A 17,384-nucleotide genomic window follows, 5' to 3' on the forward strand; every position below is an offset into this window, starting at 1 on the left:
GGAAATGGAAGCATTGAAGGAGAAACATGAAATGTCTCTCCCTCCCACAGGTTGCTCAGAGACAAGACATACCTTATGAAAACTAAGCAACAGACGTCGTGTTAAGTGCCAGACAGCAAAGTCCCACAGCATGAGGAGGCCTCCGCAGCCCCCTGGCCCATGGCGGGGGGGTCGCTGCATTCACCTGCTGTGCTCACTCCTGGCGCAATTGCTTGAACAAGTTACCGCCTTGGGCAGGAGGGATGTAAGGACTATGGGGGTCACGAAAATGCACTGCTCAGACCTCCTGCAGCGGCGAGCGTGCACCGGCCTGCACCACAGCCGCCCCCACTCGCTCCCTCTTCACACAGAGGCCATGCCCCTCCAGCCCCGGGTTGCTCCCGCCCACAACTGAGTGCGTGGGCGCGTGTGGAGGCCTATTCCTGCAGGACATGGCACCTGAAGGAGCAAGGCCCCATCTACCCGGTGGGAACATTCTCAGAACCATGCTGCCATCTGAGGCTCTCCCCGGCCACTCTGCCCCCAGGTGTCAGGCCTGCATCCAGCCCGGAGGCGCCCCCACCCCCGCCTGCTCCTGCTCCCTCTGCCAACAGGACGCAGGCTCATTCCCAACACTATCACTCCTGTCTTGCTGAGCAGAACCCACTTGGGCCTGGGGCCCTGTTTGTCCTCACCAAGGAACTGGACAGAGGCCTGCCTCAGTCTCTGCACTTCACTGGCTCCCTTGCCCACCTTGCCTGTGAGACAGCTGGCACGTCCTGGGGGGGACTACTGGAGAGGTCATACCTTCAGTCTGTGCCTTACCCCGGACTCCTCCCTGCTGTCTGGACTGGCTCTGCCTGGGGCACTTAGGGGATACTCCCGGCCCAGCCCCGCTCCGCCCAAGCTCTGGCCCTAGGTCAGCCGGCTTTGCTGACAACCTGGGAGTTGAGACAGGCCTGGCCACTGACCCTGGCCCTGGGTGAGCGCTGCTGAGGCGGGGCGCCTCCATTCCAGGGTGGGGGGTGTTCTTTCTTCTTCCTCTTCTCCCAGGACATGGACACAGAAACTGCTCTAGCTGCTGGCAGCCACCTGTGACCACCAGGAAAGGTAGCAGAAGACGAAACGGACATTCAGAGAAAGAACACAGCCCCTCCCTGGACTTCCTGTCCCGAGACAAATATTATTATTGTTCAAGCCAGTTCGAGTTAGACTTTCTGTTGCTCGCAGATCCCAAGCACCCTACAGAGGAGATGCTATCTAATACAACAACATCGTGGCCTGTCAGGGTGAGCCGAGGCCATTAGCTGAGGAGTCTGGTCTGCAGGCAACTGAAGCTTTGTGTGTGTGACACAAACTGTGTTCTTACTGCTATTTGTGGAAAACAATTTTCTTAAAATAGATAGAACAGACCTTGACACTCTGAAGACTAGCACTCAGAGTCGTCTGTTTTGAAAACAAGGCACCGTCAAGCTCTAGAAGATGCACACTGGTAAGAAGGGGCCGGGAGTCCAAGTCCAGAGGGGGACAGAGGGGGAACAGACATGGGCAGAGGGAGACAGAGGGGGACAGAAACGGGCACAGGAGGGCAGAGGGGGACAAGGGGATAGAGTTGGGCAGAGGGGGACAGAGGGGGAAAGAGGGGGATAAAAGGGGATAGAGATGGGCAGAAGGGGACAGAGAAGGCTAGAGATGAGCAGGGTGGGTAGAGGGGGAAAAAGAGGGATGGAGGGAGGCAGAGGGGGACAGAGATGGGCAGAAGGGGACAGAGCTAGTCTCCAACCCTGTCTTTCCTGAGGCAACCTGACGTGGTGAGGCAGGGGCTTGTGGACCCAGGGCTCATCCCCCGGGCCACCTCTGATTCCCAGGCAGCTGTGGTGGACACTCCCCCATGCGGACAGGGGCTTCCCTGAAGCCACAGGTGTCCATTCAGCCCCCAGCTCAGCCTGGCCCTGAAGCACAGCGGCATTAACACCCTGGGGTGATCCTCTACCAGCCTGGACCTACCCCATAACCACAGTAATGCACCCATGGGGCCCCTCCCTCTTCCCACACCCTCCCTGCTAGCCAGGGTCACCTTCCAAATAATTAAAAGCACCCCCGCCCCTCAGCCCTGAGTCTCGGTTTCTGGCTCTGTTTCCCAGAGTAAGAGAAGTGGTATCTGGTTTTTACTGTCCAAGCACAGGATCCATTCATTCAGGAGACACAACTGGAAACATACCACAGTGGACACGTGAATTGTGTGGAGAACAGACAGCTCCACGAGCACCAGGATGACTCCCAGGTCCTTGCAACTGTTCAGGCCCGGGGCAGCAGCCGAGGGAGGTGCATGTCCCTGTGTGCCCACAGGACAGGCCCTTGCCAGTCCCTTGACCCCTCAGCTCAGCCCAGTCCCAGTCCCCGTCCCGAGCCTGCGCTTCCCCCTTTCTCTCCTTCCTCAGCATCGCCCACCGTGGACATAGGCGCCAGAGCCCTGTGCTGCTCACATCCCATCAGTCCCGCGTCCTGCAGAGCCCGCATCTGTCTGATGGGGCCCTCTCCCCTCTCCATGCTCGAAAATGCCCCCTTCCTATTTCCGACACTGTCTCATCCGTCTTTCTGGAACTGCTTTCCATTTAGGACTGAGGCTCAAAACCCACGACAGGACCGGGACCAGAGGCCAGCAGAATGATGCAGTAGCCGGCAGGCCCTGTGGCTGAGTGACCTCAGACCTGGCTCCCGTGAGCACTCCCTCTCGTCCAGGACCCAGAGTAACTGCCAGCTCCCGCAGGAGTGGTGCCACCACTGTGCTGCACGCTCCAGGTCCCCTTGGCTGCTGGACCTGTGATAGCAGGGGCACGCACTTGGAACCATATGGGGACATCAAGAATGTTCTGCCCTAGGGGCTGGGGAGCAGCAAGGTGGGCGTCTCTAAGATCCGAGCATAAATTTAGTTTGTCTGAAAGGGACGTATGTTTTGCCTTTGCGTATTCACAACCACAGGCCAGTGCCCCGTCATGCATTTACAGACTATTGAGTTTGCTTTCAAATTGCTTTCGTGGATGTTGTCTGTCCTGACCATTCCACTGTGACTCATGTACCCCTGGTCCCCATGGTGACCCTGTGCAAACACCACGCTCTAGCCCAGACCTAGAATTCTTCCCCCTCATCTGCCGGTCCAAGCCCTGCTGCCCTTTCAAGGCCCAGCTCAAGGGCCACCTCCTCCTTGCAACCTTCCTTGACTACTCCTTCCCACCTGTCACCCTCGCAGAATTCCTCAAGCACTGGCTGGAGCCCTTAGTGAGAGAGCTGGCTGCTGTTTCCTGCATGTTAATATTACCTATGTTGCAAAATCCTGCTGGAACAGCTCCTACAGGTAGGTGTAATGCCTAATACTATTTTGTATTTAATACCTATTTTAACACCTATCTTCAGATCTGACAGGGCCAAGAGAGCAGAGAGGTCTCCCTTGTCACTTGGCTATCTTATAGAAGTCTGGCTTCCCCTGGTACCCTCCTCCTGTGGAGCCAAGTTCAGGGACACTAGTGGGTTATCCCCAAACTTTGAGGGTTCCCGATTTCTTGGCTGCTTGGGGAAAGACTGAAAAGTTTAAAAACATGACACTGAGTGAAAGAAGCCCATCACAGAGGCCACATATCCAAGGGTTCCATTTACATGAAATGTCCAGAATAGGCAAATTCACGGAGACAGAAGTGAGCACTGGTTGCCAGGGGCTGCGAGAGTGGGGGATGGTGGGAGGAAACGGGGGGTGATGGCTAAAGGGTACAGGGTTTCTTCAGTGGGGATGAAAATATTCTGAAATTGATGGTGATGATGGATTCATAACTGTGCAGATACTAAAAACCACGGAATTGTACGCTTTAACTGAGTGAACTGTATGGGATGTGAGTTATATCTCAAGTTACATGTATTTCTTGAAAGGAGTGCAAAAGAGGAGATTGGGAGCATCAGGCTGGTGTGGACATGTGGAGGGGAGGCCAGGGCGAGGCCAGGTGGCTCCAGGTCTCACAGGGTGCACTGAGATGAAAGATCTAACCAGAGGGAAGATAGGATCTTGTTGGCTCAGGGCCACATTCCATAGAACAGATTAGAAATATTCAAATCTCCAGAGTTACTGAAGCTTCTTGAACCCAAGCTGGCGGACAAATGACTTGGAATCCACAGCAGGACGCATTTCCTGGAACGGAAGGAGCCCTGGGTTCTTTCATTTATTCATTCAAGCAAGGATCTCAGGGCTGAAGACATGGAGACCAAAGGGTCTTGCAGGCTAGTGGCGGAGACAGACAAGGACACTGGTGACAAGGACTCCTGACAGTAAGCCCTTGTGCAGGAGCACTACAGGTGGCTTGAAGGAATGGAAAGGGTGGGGGGGGCACGGTGGCTGCAGGGAGAGGGCCCAGAAAACCCCCCTGGGGGAGGGACTTCCAAAGGAGGGGGTGACTCAGGCAGGACCCCCCTAGGATGACCCAGGATCCCCGAGCTCACACAGCAGGTTTAGAGCTGGGCGGAGTAGTGGAGGCAGCCTGGAGCACAGGCTACAGAGAGGCGGGAGGCAGGAGCCATGGGCTGAGCCAGGACAGGGAGGGGCGTCTCCACTGTCAGGCCCTAGGGCGCTCACAGATCCAGGTGAGGGTGGGTTCTGATCAGGCAGCGGCGCCCTCAGGCACACATCCTTGCCCCTGGGCTAGCGCCACAGCCATGCATCACAGTGCAGTTCTGAAACCAGGATGTGGGGGACCCGAGCTCTCATTTAGGTGAGAATAGACATGGGACAGCCTCCGTGGAGGGCAATTTGGCCACAGCTATCAAAACAGAAAGACAGGGGCTGGCCCTGTGACTGAGGGGTTAAGTTTGCGTGCTCTGCTGCAGCGGCCCAGGGTTTCACTGGTTCAGATCCTGGGCATGGACACGGCACTGCTTGTCAGGCCATGCTGAGGCAGCGTCCCACCTAGCACAACCAGAAGGACCTCCAACTAGAGTATACAACTATGTAGTGGGGGGCTTTGGGGAGAAGAAGAAGAAAAAAACAAGAAGATTGGCAACAGATGTTAGCTCAGGTGCCAATCTTAAAAATAAAAACCAGAAAAACATTCTTTGAGCCAACAATTTTACTCCTAGGAGTTTATATCACAGATATATTGACACATACGCACAAAAAGTGTGTAAAACGATATTTGTTGCAACTTTTTTTGTGTTAGCAAAGGACTGAGAACAGCTCCATTAATAGAGGACGGGTTCAGTGATTCATAGACTGGCTCTATAACGGAGTACTATACAACCACGAAGATGATCAAGGCATCTTCTCCCACACTACCAGGAAATGACTGCCAGCAGAAACTGCTAAGCGGTTAAAAAGCAAGTTGTAGAACAGTATGTATGATATGATTGCATCTGTACACAAAACTAAAAAGCTTGTACATGAGTAGGTTATCTCGGAAAGGAAACGCAGTAACTGTAGCCTCTGAGAGACCGGGGTCCCGGGTGGAAGAAGGTCTGACTTTTTACCACATACCTTTTCATACATTTTGAATGTTCTAACATGCACGTGTATTACCTATTCAGTTGCATATGTATTTAAACAAAACAATACTATGTTAGGGACTGAAGCTGATCTGTGAAATTCCAACATTTTCAGCTCCTTGGCATTGTGCAAATCACATAACCTGAGCCCCAGATGCCTCATCTGTAAAACAGGTGCAACGATATTTCACTTTCTTGGAAGCAGGAGGCTGGGCCGAGGGCCTTTTAGATTCCTTCCCACTGTACATCCCCTGTGGACGTAGCACAAAGATTGAGTATCCTAGCCAAGGGGCCTGGGACTGTCCTTGGCATGAATCCTCTGAGCAACTCTAAGCGCTCCTCCCTACCTGTGGCTGGGGGCCTACGAGACCAACGCTGGGCGCTGGGCACAGCTGTGCTTGTAGGACTGTCTGAAAATTCCTCCGTCCTCTTCCACCTGCCCCGCCCCTCCCACCCCACCAATCTTCTCCTCCCTGATGCAAGGACACAGCGCCCTTGGGTTCCTTTCCTCCCCTCGGCATCCAGACCTGCTCCTGCAAAAGGATCTATTCTCAGTCACTCTCCCCAGGGCTCCTGTTGGGGGCTTATCTCTCACTGTGGAAAGAAGGGCTTTGCTCTGATAAAGGAAGGAGAGTCACTGAGGGCAGAGAAGGGAAGGCAGAACTCCCCCTATTCTGAAACCAGTGGGTTCTGGGGGGACAAAGTGAGGCAGCAGCTGTGACGCTGGAGGGGGTCTGTGCGGGCAGGGGACTCGAGAGCGGGCGCTTCTGCCTCCCCGTCAGCCGACAGCTCGGCACCCATCCGGCTCCTGGGCTGTCACATCAGCCGGCACTTTCTTATTATGGATGTGCTGCTCACACACCCCAAAGCTGATTAGATAGATGCAGGCCCGCAGGTCCTGATTGAATGACCTTCCCCACTTCCCCAAATGCCTCTGAGTCCTCTAACTGGCTCCCCACTTCTGAGCTCCGTCAGCCCCACCCCAGCCCCTCCCTGCCGCTCCCTGAGGTCTCCCCTCCAGAAACGGGAAACCGAGGACTCCAGACAGGAAAGGCTTTGCCCTCCACTGAGCGGGAGCTAGCGATCTACGCTGGAGCCTGGAGCCGTCAGCTCTTTCTCCTCCATAAGTTCCTGCTGGGATGGGTGGGCCACGGCGATGCCTTGCGTCTCTGGGGTTAGTGTCAGTTCAGATTCAGGGTCCAGTCATCTCTGAAGAGGCTAATTATTACCTTTTCCCAACGCAGTCACCATGGTAAAGGCTGTGGGGAAAGGTCCCTTTGGAGAGGGCTGGGGGAAAGAGTAACAACACACACTTTCAGTATTGTAACGGGTCCTTCCTCATGGGGACCCAGCCTCCCCTTCATTTGAGGGGCCCTAGGTCTGTAAACTGGCCCCAGGCTGGGAACTGACTCTGCTTTTATGATCCGAGTTAGACTTCTGTTCACTTGACCAAGAACTCTTCTGCTTATGCAGATCAAGTAAGAACTCAGTAGGCTTCCCATCTCTCTCACTTCTAGGAACACCGATCAGCTAGCCGACACTGTAAGTCTGTGCGGTCAGACCATTCTCACTGTGGCTTTGACTGCCGTCCCTGCCATCACCACGCCCAGCTTGTCTTTGGTGACGAAGTGCTGCTTCTTGGCCCTGCCATCCAGGGGTCCGGTTATCCCCATCACCCTTAGGATTTCCAGTTCGGTGGCTGAGGTTCCCGCTCTAACTTCTGACCTACTGAGAAGAGCGACCACAGAGCTCTTCAAGGATTCTGGGCTCCCCTCACAAATTATCTGTCACAGTCGTGGTGAAAGGTGTGTCCTCTGGATGCTCCCGACGGAGGGGTGAGAAGGTCACTCCTGATAACCTACACTAGCGTTCCAATCTCGTAAGCCTTTGGGAACCTGCCTCTCTCGCACCCCAGGGCACGTCTGGCTTTTCGTCTCCATTTAGTGTGGGCACCTTTGGGTCCATGTTTCAGCCAAATAAACCAAACACACCATTCGTGCTCTTTCTAGCCCCCAGAGCCCTTCTCCCTCCTCTTGGCAAGCCCAGGAGTGAGTGTCTCCACAGTGAGTCAGCCCTGTCCTGATCCTGGAGACACTGGACCCAGGGAAGGAGGTGACTCCCGCGGCTGTGCTGTTCATAGCCCCCTGGGCCTGGAAGACTCAAAAGACCAGTCAAAAGGCAGGGCTGGTCCTCACTCACCTGCAGCAAATGCCAGGCATGTCTCCAAGTCCCACTGCCTCCCTCCCTGAAAGCCTCCCGGGCTTCTTGGACCCTCTCTAAGGACCCTGTGCCCCCAGGCCACCACCCAGGCCACGCCCAGTGTTGCAGCCCCCTGCACATTTCCTAACCCAGTCACTCCTCCTCACCCACTTCCGGTGCCTCCCTCTGTGATAAGCTAATTGTGCTTAGCTGTTAAGAGCCGATTGGTACAGGCTTGAAGAGGCACAGAGGCCTCTGCGAGGGATGCTGTGACAGAGGGTGATGCCAGGACCTAAAAGCTCTGGCATGCGACTGAGCGGAAAGTTGTACCTTTAGGAAATCAGACTGTGGGTAGGGGGTGCGCACTGTGTCCTCGTCACGTGGCAGGTGGCTGCTCCTTCAGAGCCCCACAGGCCTGACACCCCAGCAATAACTCAGACGAGGCCTCCAGGCTCCCAGCACCTCCCCATTACACACAGCCATGGCGTCATGATGCCTCTCGGCCAACAGGCGTGCGGTGCAGCCCTGGAGGGGCATGGCAGCCGTGGGGCCATTCATTTCACCGTACGCGGAGTGGGTGCCACAACCAGGCCTAGGCTGAGAGGAACGAGGCCCATTACTGCCTCGAAGGGCTCACGATCCAGGCAGGGAGAGATGACCATGTCCACTGACAGGTGAACAGATAAGCAAAATGTGGTATCTACACATAACAGAATTCTGTCTTAAAAAGGAAGGAAATTCTGATGCATGCCACAGCAGGGATGAACCCTGAGGACATTATGCTAAGGGAAGTAAGCTAGACACAAAAAGACAAACACTGTATGGTTCCAGTTAGGTGAGGTACGAGCTAGTCAGAGTCAGAGACAGAAAGTAGAATAGGTCCTGCCAGGGGCTGGGGGAGGGGAGGAATGGGGAGTAGTTGTTTAATGGGGACAGAGTTTTAGTTTTGCAAGATGAAGAGAGTTCTGGAGATGGATAGTGGTGATGATTGTCCAGTCATGTGAATAGTTTATGCCACTGAACTGTACACTTAAAAATGGTTAGAATGGTAAATTTTATGTTGTGTATATTTTACCAAAATATAAAAAATGCAAAAGAAGGAGTGGGCATATCACACTACGAGTCGCCATGTGTGGCTCACAGGCAGTGAGGGGTCCCGTGGAGCAGAGAGGGGGCTCCTTAGGGAGGTCCCAGCCCAGGGACCCATGGTGCCCCTGCCTGCCCTTTGCCCGTGCACAAAGGGCTGCATCCTGCACCGCTGGCTCCGACCACCCGACGTTTCAGCTCGCTTCTTGTTCTTGCCTACATCTCCGTTCTGTTTCTGCCAGGACCTCAGAGAGCACCTCAGCAAGTCTCCCATCCAACCTGTAAAAACCCGTCCTCGGGGGCTGGCCCCGTGGCTCAGTGGTTACGTTCGCACACTCCGCTGCAGGCGGCCCAGTGTTTCGTTGGTTCGAATCCTGGGCGCGGACATGGCACTGCTCATCAAACCACGCTGAGGCAGCGTCCCACATGCCACAACTAGAAGGACCCACAGTGAAGAATACACAACTATGTACCAGGGGGCTTTGCGGAGAAAAAGGAAAAAAATAAAATCTTAAAAAAAAAAACCCAAAACTTAAAAAAAAAAATAAACCCGTCCTCAGCTGGAACATCCTGGGCGATAACCACTAACACAGCTGAAGGCCTACTGTGTACGGGGCAGGGTGCTCAGGGCGGCACAGTGAGTCTTCACAGCCACCTTTGGAGGACTGCCACCCACCCTGAGCCCGCTTCGGCTGGGCCCTGTCCACACGGGGCACCCCCTGCCCGAAGCCACCATCTCTACACGTTGTCCTCCTTAGAGGCCCGCGAGAGGGCCTTGTGGATGCTGGCCATGTCAGATTTTGCCCAGCTTTCAAACATTTCAAAGCACTATCTTACTTTTAAGATTTTTTAAACGGAATAAAAGGCATTAAAAATACATATATTTTCATGGGGGAGTATTTCTCCTCCCCTGGAGCTGAGTTCTGTCTTCCTAGGGGATGCCAGAGAACGAGGGAATCCTGCATCAGTGCGACAGGCCTTCACACCGCGGGAGACGTCCCCACCCCTCCCTGGGTTCACCCCTGTCCACGCCAACATTTCCAAGTCTTTCAACTCCTTTTCATATGACAGGATTTTGAATTCACGTACCACCCTTCTAATTAAGTATTTGACCTTGAAAAATATTTACGATCCCATAGAAGAATTAAGATTTAAGATTAAGAAACTGAATAAGCCCAAATGAAATGACTGTTTATAATTCAGTATTAAATTCTGTGGCTCAGACTATAAAGGAGATGACAACACGAGGTCAAAAGCAGGGGAGATGGGCCCGTCCCTGTGGGCCTGAGAACGCTCGCAGGCAGACTTGCCATCCACTTTGGTCCGCCCCGCTTCAGGTAGGTGGCTAAAAAGGCCCCTAGCAGCCACACTGGTGCCCCTCGAAACCCTTCTGGGGACCTGCGGCTGAGCAGACCGGCCTGCCCCCGCCCCCGTTCGATGTTCTTTGATTTTTCTATCCTGGGATGAAGGTGATCTATTTTTAGTGTGAGGCTGCTGGAAGTGAGGAGTTGCTATAGTGACAGCTGGTGGTTACACACTAGGTCCTGCTACAGTTCCCAGTCAGAAACAAACCCCAAATGCTGAGCCCCAGGAAGAAGGCTGCCTTAGAGAGCGCAGCTCCTCCCCGCCCCCCGGGGGTCCCCGCCTGCTGTCCTCATCGTGTGCTATTCCGGGCTGCGCCTGAGTCCTTGCTGGTGGGGAAGTGGATCAGGATATGGCATGCTGGGCACTGCCCCAGAGGAACCTGGGGGGGGCCTCGTCACCTCAATTACCAGGTGAGGAAAAACACCTGCATTTGTGCAGAGCTGGACGACGGGCAGGAGGAGGCTGGTTGTGCAGTGAAGGCTCCAGGTTAGGGAGCACGTGGAAATGAAGACACTCGCTTACAGACTCGCCGGGGAGGCAGGGTGCGCACAGCCGATGCCGCAATATCTACCCAGGCTGCACATCTGCTCCCCTAGCGCCAGCAGCCCTGGGCTGTATCCAACAGAAACACACATAAATGGACAAGATCACCACAGCAGCGCCCTGTCAGAGCCCCCACCTGGAGACCGCCCAGTGCCCACTCGCTGGTGGGTGGATGGAGGAGTTGTGGTCCATGCGGGTGGCGGAGCAATGATCCAGCAACGAAAGTGAATGAATGTTAGTAACAACACTGGCATGGCTGCATCTCCTGATGTTCCAGTGAAAGAAGCCGGACAAAAAATAAACCTTGTATAGACCTGTCATATAAAGTTCAAAGCCAGACAATGCTAATCCTGGGGGGAGGGAACTGCGGGGGTGTGGGGGAGGCTTCTGGGGGGCTGCGGATGCTGTTCCTTGATCCGCGTGTCGGTTCTATGAGCATGTTCAAACTGCGCAAATTCACCGCCTATGATCTGCACACGTTTCTGGATGCTTCTACTTTAGTAAAATTTACATTGACAAGGTTTTAAAAGTTAGTACCGCATTGTTAGTCAAGTGTCGACAAGGTGGAGCCGAAGGGTGTTTGTCCAGGAGGAGTTTGAAGCAGATCCATTGGGGGTGTGCCGGGACCTCCCAGGAGGAGCGGACCTGAGCCCCATATGGCGGCAACAAGTCCAGAGGCAGGAGCGCCTGGACCTGGCCATCAGCACAGGGTGGACTCCAAGTGACCACCACCAGCCCGGGGAGCCCCACTGTGGGGGGCGATCCTGGAGATGGGAGGCGGGTGTAGCAGCATATCCCTGAGCAGGGAGACCCTGGAAGGGCTCTGGAAGGCGAGGGTAATCACCCCCCAGGCTTAGTGCACCTTGGGGGGCCCGGCCCACAGGTGCCAGTCTCAGGACATGGTGATTTGTCTTCCTGTGGTACCATCTGGGCATCTCCTCCGGGTGACTAGCCACAGCTGCTCAGAGGTCACCTCTAGGCTCAGCCACTTCCGTTGTCCCTTTCGATCACTTTTGGCTACTCTGTGGCCAGGCTGAGTCACCCAGGAATGAGAAGCAGGGAGGACAGAGGGGACTTGGGACTCAATATCCTCTGTGACTCACAAGCAGCCTAGGGTAGCGGCTGGAGTGGGATGAAGAATGCGGTAAATGCCTTTCGTGTTACTGCAGGAGACGGGCAGGGGAAGCAGCGCACAGTTATGCATATTCATTAGAGGGAAGCCATGGAAAGAGTGTCCAGGCTCCCCAAGGGCCCAGCGCTGCCTGGAAAGGGGCTAGACACATGTGACTGACACATCTCTTGGCCTCTCTGGGCTTCAGTTCCCCTGTCTGTAAAGAGGGAACACCACCCTCACCATCTACTCTACCTGCTTTAATATCTCAGAAGCCATGCCATGGGACATCATCGTTGACAGCTCACAGTGATGTCCCAACCACCCAGGCCAGCACTCAAGGTCCCCACCGCGTTCCAGCTCCCAGCCCCTTCCCACACTGGCCTTCTTCTGCTCCTCAGATGACTCGCTCCTGCTCCTGGTCGGCTGCTGCACAGCCTCTGGCCTCTGACATCTGTCTCTCAAGGCCAGCGACATGGGCCCACACATGGCAGGTGCTGGGAGACATCAGCTTAGGAGACACTCTGGCTCAGAGCGACGAGGCTGCCCACAGACAAGGGGCAGGGAGAGGAGAGGCTAGAAACCCCGGAGGCCCTCTCTCGGGGACGATAAGGGAGGCTGCAGCGGAGGCCCCGGCAGGACTCTGCCCGCGCCCGCGTAGGACCAGCTCCCCTCTGGCGAAGCCTCTAGCTCTCCTTCCCGGAGCCCCTCTCCCAACACCCTCCCTGCTCACACCCCTTCTGGGAGTCCCAGTTCCTTTGGCTCACTCTTCAGCCTGGCATTCTAGGTTTTCTAAAACTCGTCCCATCCTCTCTTTCTGGGCTTTTCTTTGACTGCCCCCCATGTCTCCACCAATCCAGCCTCACCCCGAGGGCCAGCGCAGACACCATCCCACCGCGCCTGTCACCAGGGCCTTCACTTTGGGCAGGAGTTCCTCACCCTCCAACCAAACCACAGGCTGCTAGGAGCCATATCTTACATCTTCACACCATTTTCAGCACCAGCATAACACACCTGCAAAGAAATGCACTTATCAGACAGATTCATTGCTGGTTTCTGGCTTACCCAATGACGTGCAGCCAGATACGCATCACAGAAAGGAATGTGTCAACACCTGGTTGGTACAGAGTCCAGACTGCACCGTCTGCTTCCAAGAGTGACTCAGTGGCCCAGAGGCCAGCGTGAAGTTTGCCTGCGTGCCTTTAGCTGAAATACCATCCCTCTCACTCTGCGGTAGAATCTTCTCAAACTAAAGCCATATTTTAAAACCCACAGAAAGGGATACAGCAATTTCAAACAAATGACCTATTAGTATAAAGCATCCATAGGTCTTTTTTCTTTTTTTTAGAACTTAGAATATCAGTTTTCTTAAAGTGAGTCTGCTTGTAGTGAAGCGGACACACAGCTCTAGGGAACACGGAGGTGGACAAAGGTGAACAGGATGACCTCAGAGACAGGTCCCTCATCCCAGCCTCAGTAGCCCTCACCCACCCGTGCCTCAATATCCTCAGTCTGATGGGGCCACATCTACAAACGAGGAGAGACTCACAGATCACTTGCTCAGTCCTCAAGTAATTCTTAAGTGCTTCGTATGGATCAAGTTCCATGTTAGGCTGTATCAGTTAGGATTAAGTTTGTCCTCATTTAACAAAAACAGTGGCTTAAGCAAGATAGAGGTTCATTCTCCTTCACACAAAATATGCCTGATAGGTAGGCAGTCCAGAGCTCCTATGGCAGCTTCGCAATGTGAATTCAGGCCCCTATCTGTATTCTTTACTAAATTCAGTGTGTGCCTTCCATCTGCAGCAGTCACCTTAGGGTCCAAGATGGCTGCTAAGCTCCAGCCATCACATCTACATTTCTAAATTCAAGGCAGGGGAAAGGAAAAAGGGACCAAGGGGGATTCAACTTTACCCTCTTTTAAGAGGCTTTACCATAAGTCTAAACAACATCCCCATTTATAGCCCACTGAATAACATTGTCACAAGCCCTATCGAGCCATATACACTGCCACACAATGAAAACCGGGGTCCTGTTATTGAGGAAAATGGGGAACATGAAACTGGGTAATGACCAGAGACCTGTCACAGGCAGAGAGAATGAGGCACAGTGTCCACACTTAAATCTAACGAGACAGTCCAACCAGACTAACCAGACTCTGTGCTGAGTTATCGTTTTACTGTGAAAATGAGGGAGCCCAGGGCAGGTCCTGGAGAGCTCAGGAAAGATTCTGCGGAAAACATCTCAGAGGGTGGTGGAGCTAGAGGAGGAGGGCGGCAGTGGGGGTGTCAAGCAAGGAGAAAAGCACACCCAGCTCCATTCTATCTAGCTCATCTTCTGAAGACAACCGTGGAGCCAGAAGGGACCCTCCTGGCCACGTGACCCCGAGAAGTCCCTCTCGGAGCCTCCTGCCTGGCTTCTCTTGTATCAGCCTGGAAGAAGAGCAAACCCCCCAGGGGCTGCTGTTATCTGGGTGCTCAGTACTCTCAACAAACCCAAACAATGCAGAGGTGGATCAGGGCCTGCCAAAAGCTGCACAGTGGAAACTTCCAGAAGGGTAGGCTGCAAGGGTTCCATTGTTCGTTGTTTGGGAGAAAAACCTGCTTTTCTGGATGGAACTGCTCTTTTCCATCTGCTGCTGATAAACCAGCCACCGGTCAGGCAGATCCAACAGCATGTGGACCCACCTCAGGTGAAGGCCACACAGGTTCCAGCAGGGAAGTGGGGAGCAGAGGCGGTCAGTCCGGGAGTAATGGCCATAGCATTTCCCCGAATGTCCATGAGGGACACTGCACTGAGTGGTGCCCACCGAGGACCATCGCCTGAGACACCTGTGCGGTTTCCCTGAGCTCTGGGCAACACCTCTGATGTGCCAGGTCCAGGCCTGCCCCAGACCTTCGCCCCACTGCTTCTCCTGCCTGGGCCCCCTTCTGCTCTCCTCCACCCCTCTCCCCTCCCCACTGGTTGGTGATCTCCCTTGATATGGCCCAGTCTTGCCCAGAGCAGCTTCTGCTTCCCCAACTCCCATCCTCCACACTGAAATCACAGTCTTCTGACAAAATCTCATTTTACCCTTTAACTTTTATCATATTTCAATCATAGTTTATCATACATTTTAATTACCTATTATGCACATTTGCTCAATGTCTAAATGGTGCATCACTGTATCCCCAGCACCCAGACCCATACCCCACAGTAGGAGGCTAATAGATGTGTTCAGTGAATGCGTTATCGCAGAGGACGCTGGGGACTGAGCAGGAAGCAGGAACTGAAAGAGTCTGTGATGTTCAAGTCTGAGGTCAAGGCAGGGCAGAGCGCACAGGCAGGGCTGAGGGGTCCGCGAGTGGAGCTCTGGCTCGAAGGAAGCACCTTTCGCGTCAGAACATCTCTCCTGCACCTCCCGAGGGCCCACAGGGCAATGCCAGGTCCTCAATGGGCCCTTGTGTTGGCCTGGCCATACCTTGCTGTCACTTTCATCCAGAAATAAGGCCACGATGAGGTGGGTCTCAGACTCCATGCAAAAGCGGCCATAATGCATCCCTGGCAGGTATGTGTTTTCAGAACCCTCTTGTCACCCACCCACTAGCCACACTACGAGCCAGCATGTGGCTGTTTCCTGGAATAGCGTTAATGACGATGGGAGGGAAGGGCGCCTGTGCGCTCGTCTGCGGACACTCACATGGCATTTTCTGCACCCTGGAGGTGGGATGGAGGACCTGAAGGAAACCTGTCAGTACAGATGGCCCTTTACCTTGCTCCTCAGGCCTGGATAGATGGTGTCCTTTAAATGGAAGGAGGTCGGTCTCATCTTGGCTGAGGAACGCATCCCTGAAGTGAAGGAACCCTCAGAGGAGCCTGAGCCACTGGGCGTGTGAGGCCCCAGAGTCCAGGGCGTCTGGACGTGGGGACACCAGCCCTCCTCCCAGACTGTCTTGCTGGAGGCTCAGCTCTCAAGGAAGGCAGACTGACCCTCAGCGGAGTTGAAACACTTAGAAGTTAGAGGTAAGGAGGACAAGTGAGGACTAAGGAGTAACATCTTCTATTAACTCTATTTTCTTAGGTTCTCTGTTCTGGATGTTCTGGCACCTGGGGCCTCGCTGACTGGGAGAGGCCGCCCTTCCGAGGGGTAGCCAGTCCTTAGAGAGAGCGTGCCTTTCATGCAAACAAGCCAATCCAGAGCCCAGACGGAACCACCTCCTCTATCTGGCTGTTCCACTCCAGGAGCACTACTCCTCTGTCCTAATCAGGCCAGGTACGCGACAACTAGAGACAGCCCTACGCCCCAGAGCCTGCTGAAATGATCCGCACTAGCTGTCAGCCCGCTGTCTCCGCCTGGCCTGGCCTCTCCCATGGGAACCACAGGGAGGGCGCCTCCCCTCGCTCCTCCTCCTCACCCACCCTGTGCTTCCCCGTATGGGCTCCCTTTTTTGGGGAACTGTGAGGGACACTCTCTGCTCAATGGCAGTCGTCTACAGATCTGCTGGCCTCGCTGCACCTGAATAAGAATAAAACCCACACTTTAAAATACATCTCCCTATCCTCTTCGGGGCACTTCCCCTTCTCTTTCTTCACTCTGTACTGGCAGACATTAAAAGGTTTCCCAATACGTATACACAATAAGTTATCTGCCAACAGAAATGCTTTAAGGAAGATACGCATTTCATTCTCACTAACAATTTCTCATAAGCCCTTGGCGAAGCACATCCTCGCTGAGACGATCTCCCAAGGGCGTCCCCCTCGGGGGCGCTGAGGACCGAGACAGTCTATGCGGCCCGGAGCCTGAAGCCCAGAATTCAGAGTCAGGGGTATTGTTCTCTGGTTGTTTCTGCCTTGTCTCTCCAGCAGAGCTGAAGGTCTCCAGGAGGGGACTATCAGGGATTCAGATTACAGCTACGAGGCCACAGGAAGGCTGACGGGGGCTAAGCCGAGCCCGAGTAGTTTCGTCACTTATCTGCTGTTCATTTATGAAATCACCAGTGTTAGCTGATTTGTGTTGCCTCTCTCAGCCCCAAGTGGGGCTTGCAAAGCATTTTAGTTCTTGATAAAACTCCCTTCTGAGTCTGCCTTGAATGCTCCACCTCTTCCTTCTAGGTGGTGCTCTTGGCCCTGGAGCCCAGGACCTGGAGCCCGGGCACCTGCCCTCATGGCGTGGGTTATCTGTGAGCACATTGCACTGCATGGCTCCAGCCCCATTCACGCTGGACTCCACAGGCTCACACGGGTCTGATCAGCTGGGAGGGGACACACTCCCTCGTGGGGGCTTACACCTGCACCACCACTGTCATGACATATGCATGGAGGTCAGAAGGGCCAGGGCCTGGGCCAAGGGGCGCAGAGGGACAAGAAGTTTCCTGGCCCTCAGGGAACATCCCCGTTGATTTGTTCTCGAGTATTTGGACCTCACATATTTTCTCTTTGAAATTATTAAAGACAAGTTATTCCCCGAGGACAGAATTCACCTTGATCTTTAACTGTACCAGGTTCTTGTCTTGTCCAGCGGTGGGAAGCCCGCAGGATGCTTTCCTAGGTACCGAAGCTCATGTCCTGGGCCAGGGCCTGTCTGGGCAGGTCTGGAGGTCAG

The 17,384-nt window shown here is 54.2% G+C and overlaps 1 protein-coding gene and 1 long non-coding RNA gene across 15 annotated transcripts in view; one reads left to right on the forward strand and one right to left on the reverse strand.

Annotated features, from left to right (window-relative positions):
- Positions 1-17,384, reverse strand: part of PRKAG2 (protein kinase AMP-activated non-catalytic subunit gamma 2) — a 279,884-nt gene that overhangs the window by 145,069 nt on the left and 117,431 nt on the right. The gene's annotated exons all lie outside the window — the stretch shown is intronic.
- Positions 924-16,411, forward strand: LOC106823338 (uncharacterized). 3 transcript variants are annotated; one of them, XR_011505516.1, is made up of 4 exons: positions 924-1,471; positions 2,599-2,879; positions 3,230-3,334; positions 15,864-16,411. It is a non-coding gene; the product is annotated as an uncharacterized lncRNA (long non-coding RNA). The 3 variants fall into 3 exon arrangements; XR_011505517.1 differs by lacking the exon at positions 15,864-16,411 and adding an exon at positions 9,027-9,274; XR_001396125.3 differs by lacking the exon at positions 15,864-16,411 and adding an exon at positions 7,017-7,492.

Source organism: Equus asinus, chromosome 1 (genome assembly GCF_041296235.1).
Source record: "Equus asinus isolate D_3611 breed Donkey chromosome 1, EquAss-T2T_v2, whole genome shotgun sequence".
NCBI lineage: Eukaryota > Metazoa > Chordata > Mammalia > Perissodactyla > Equidae > Equus > Equus asinus.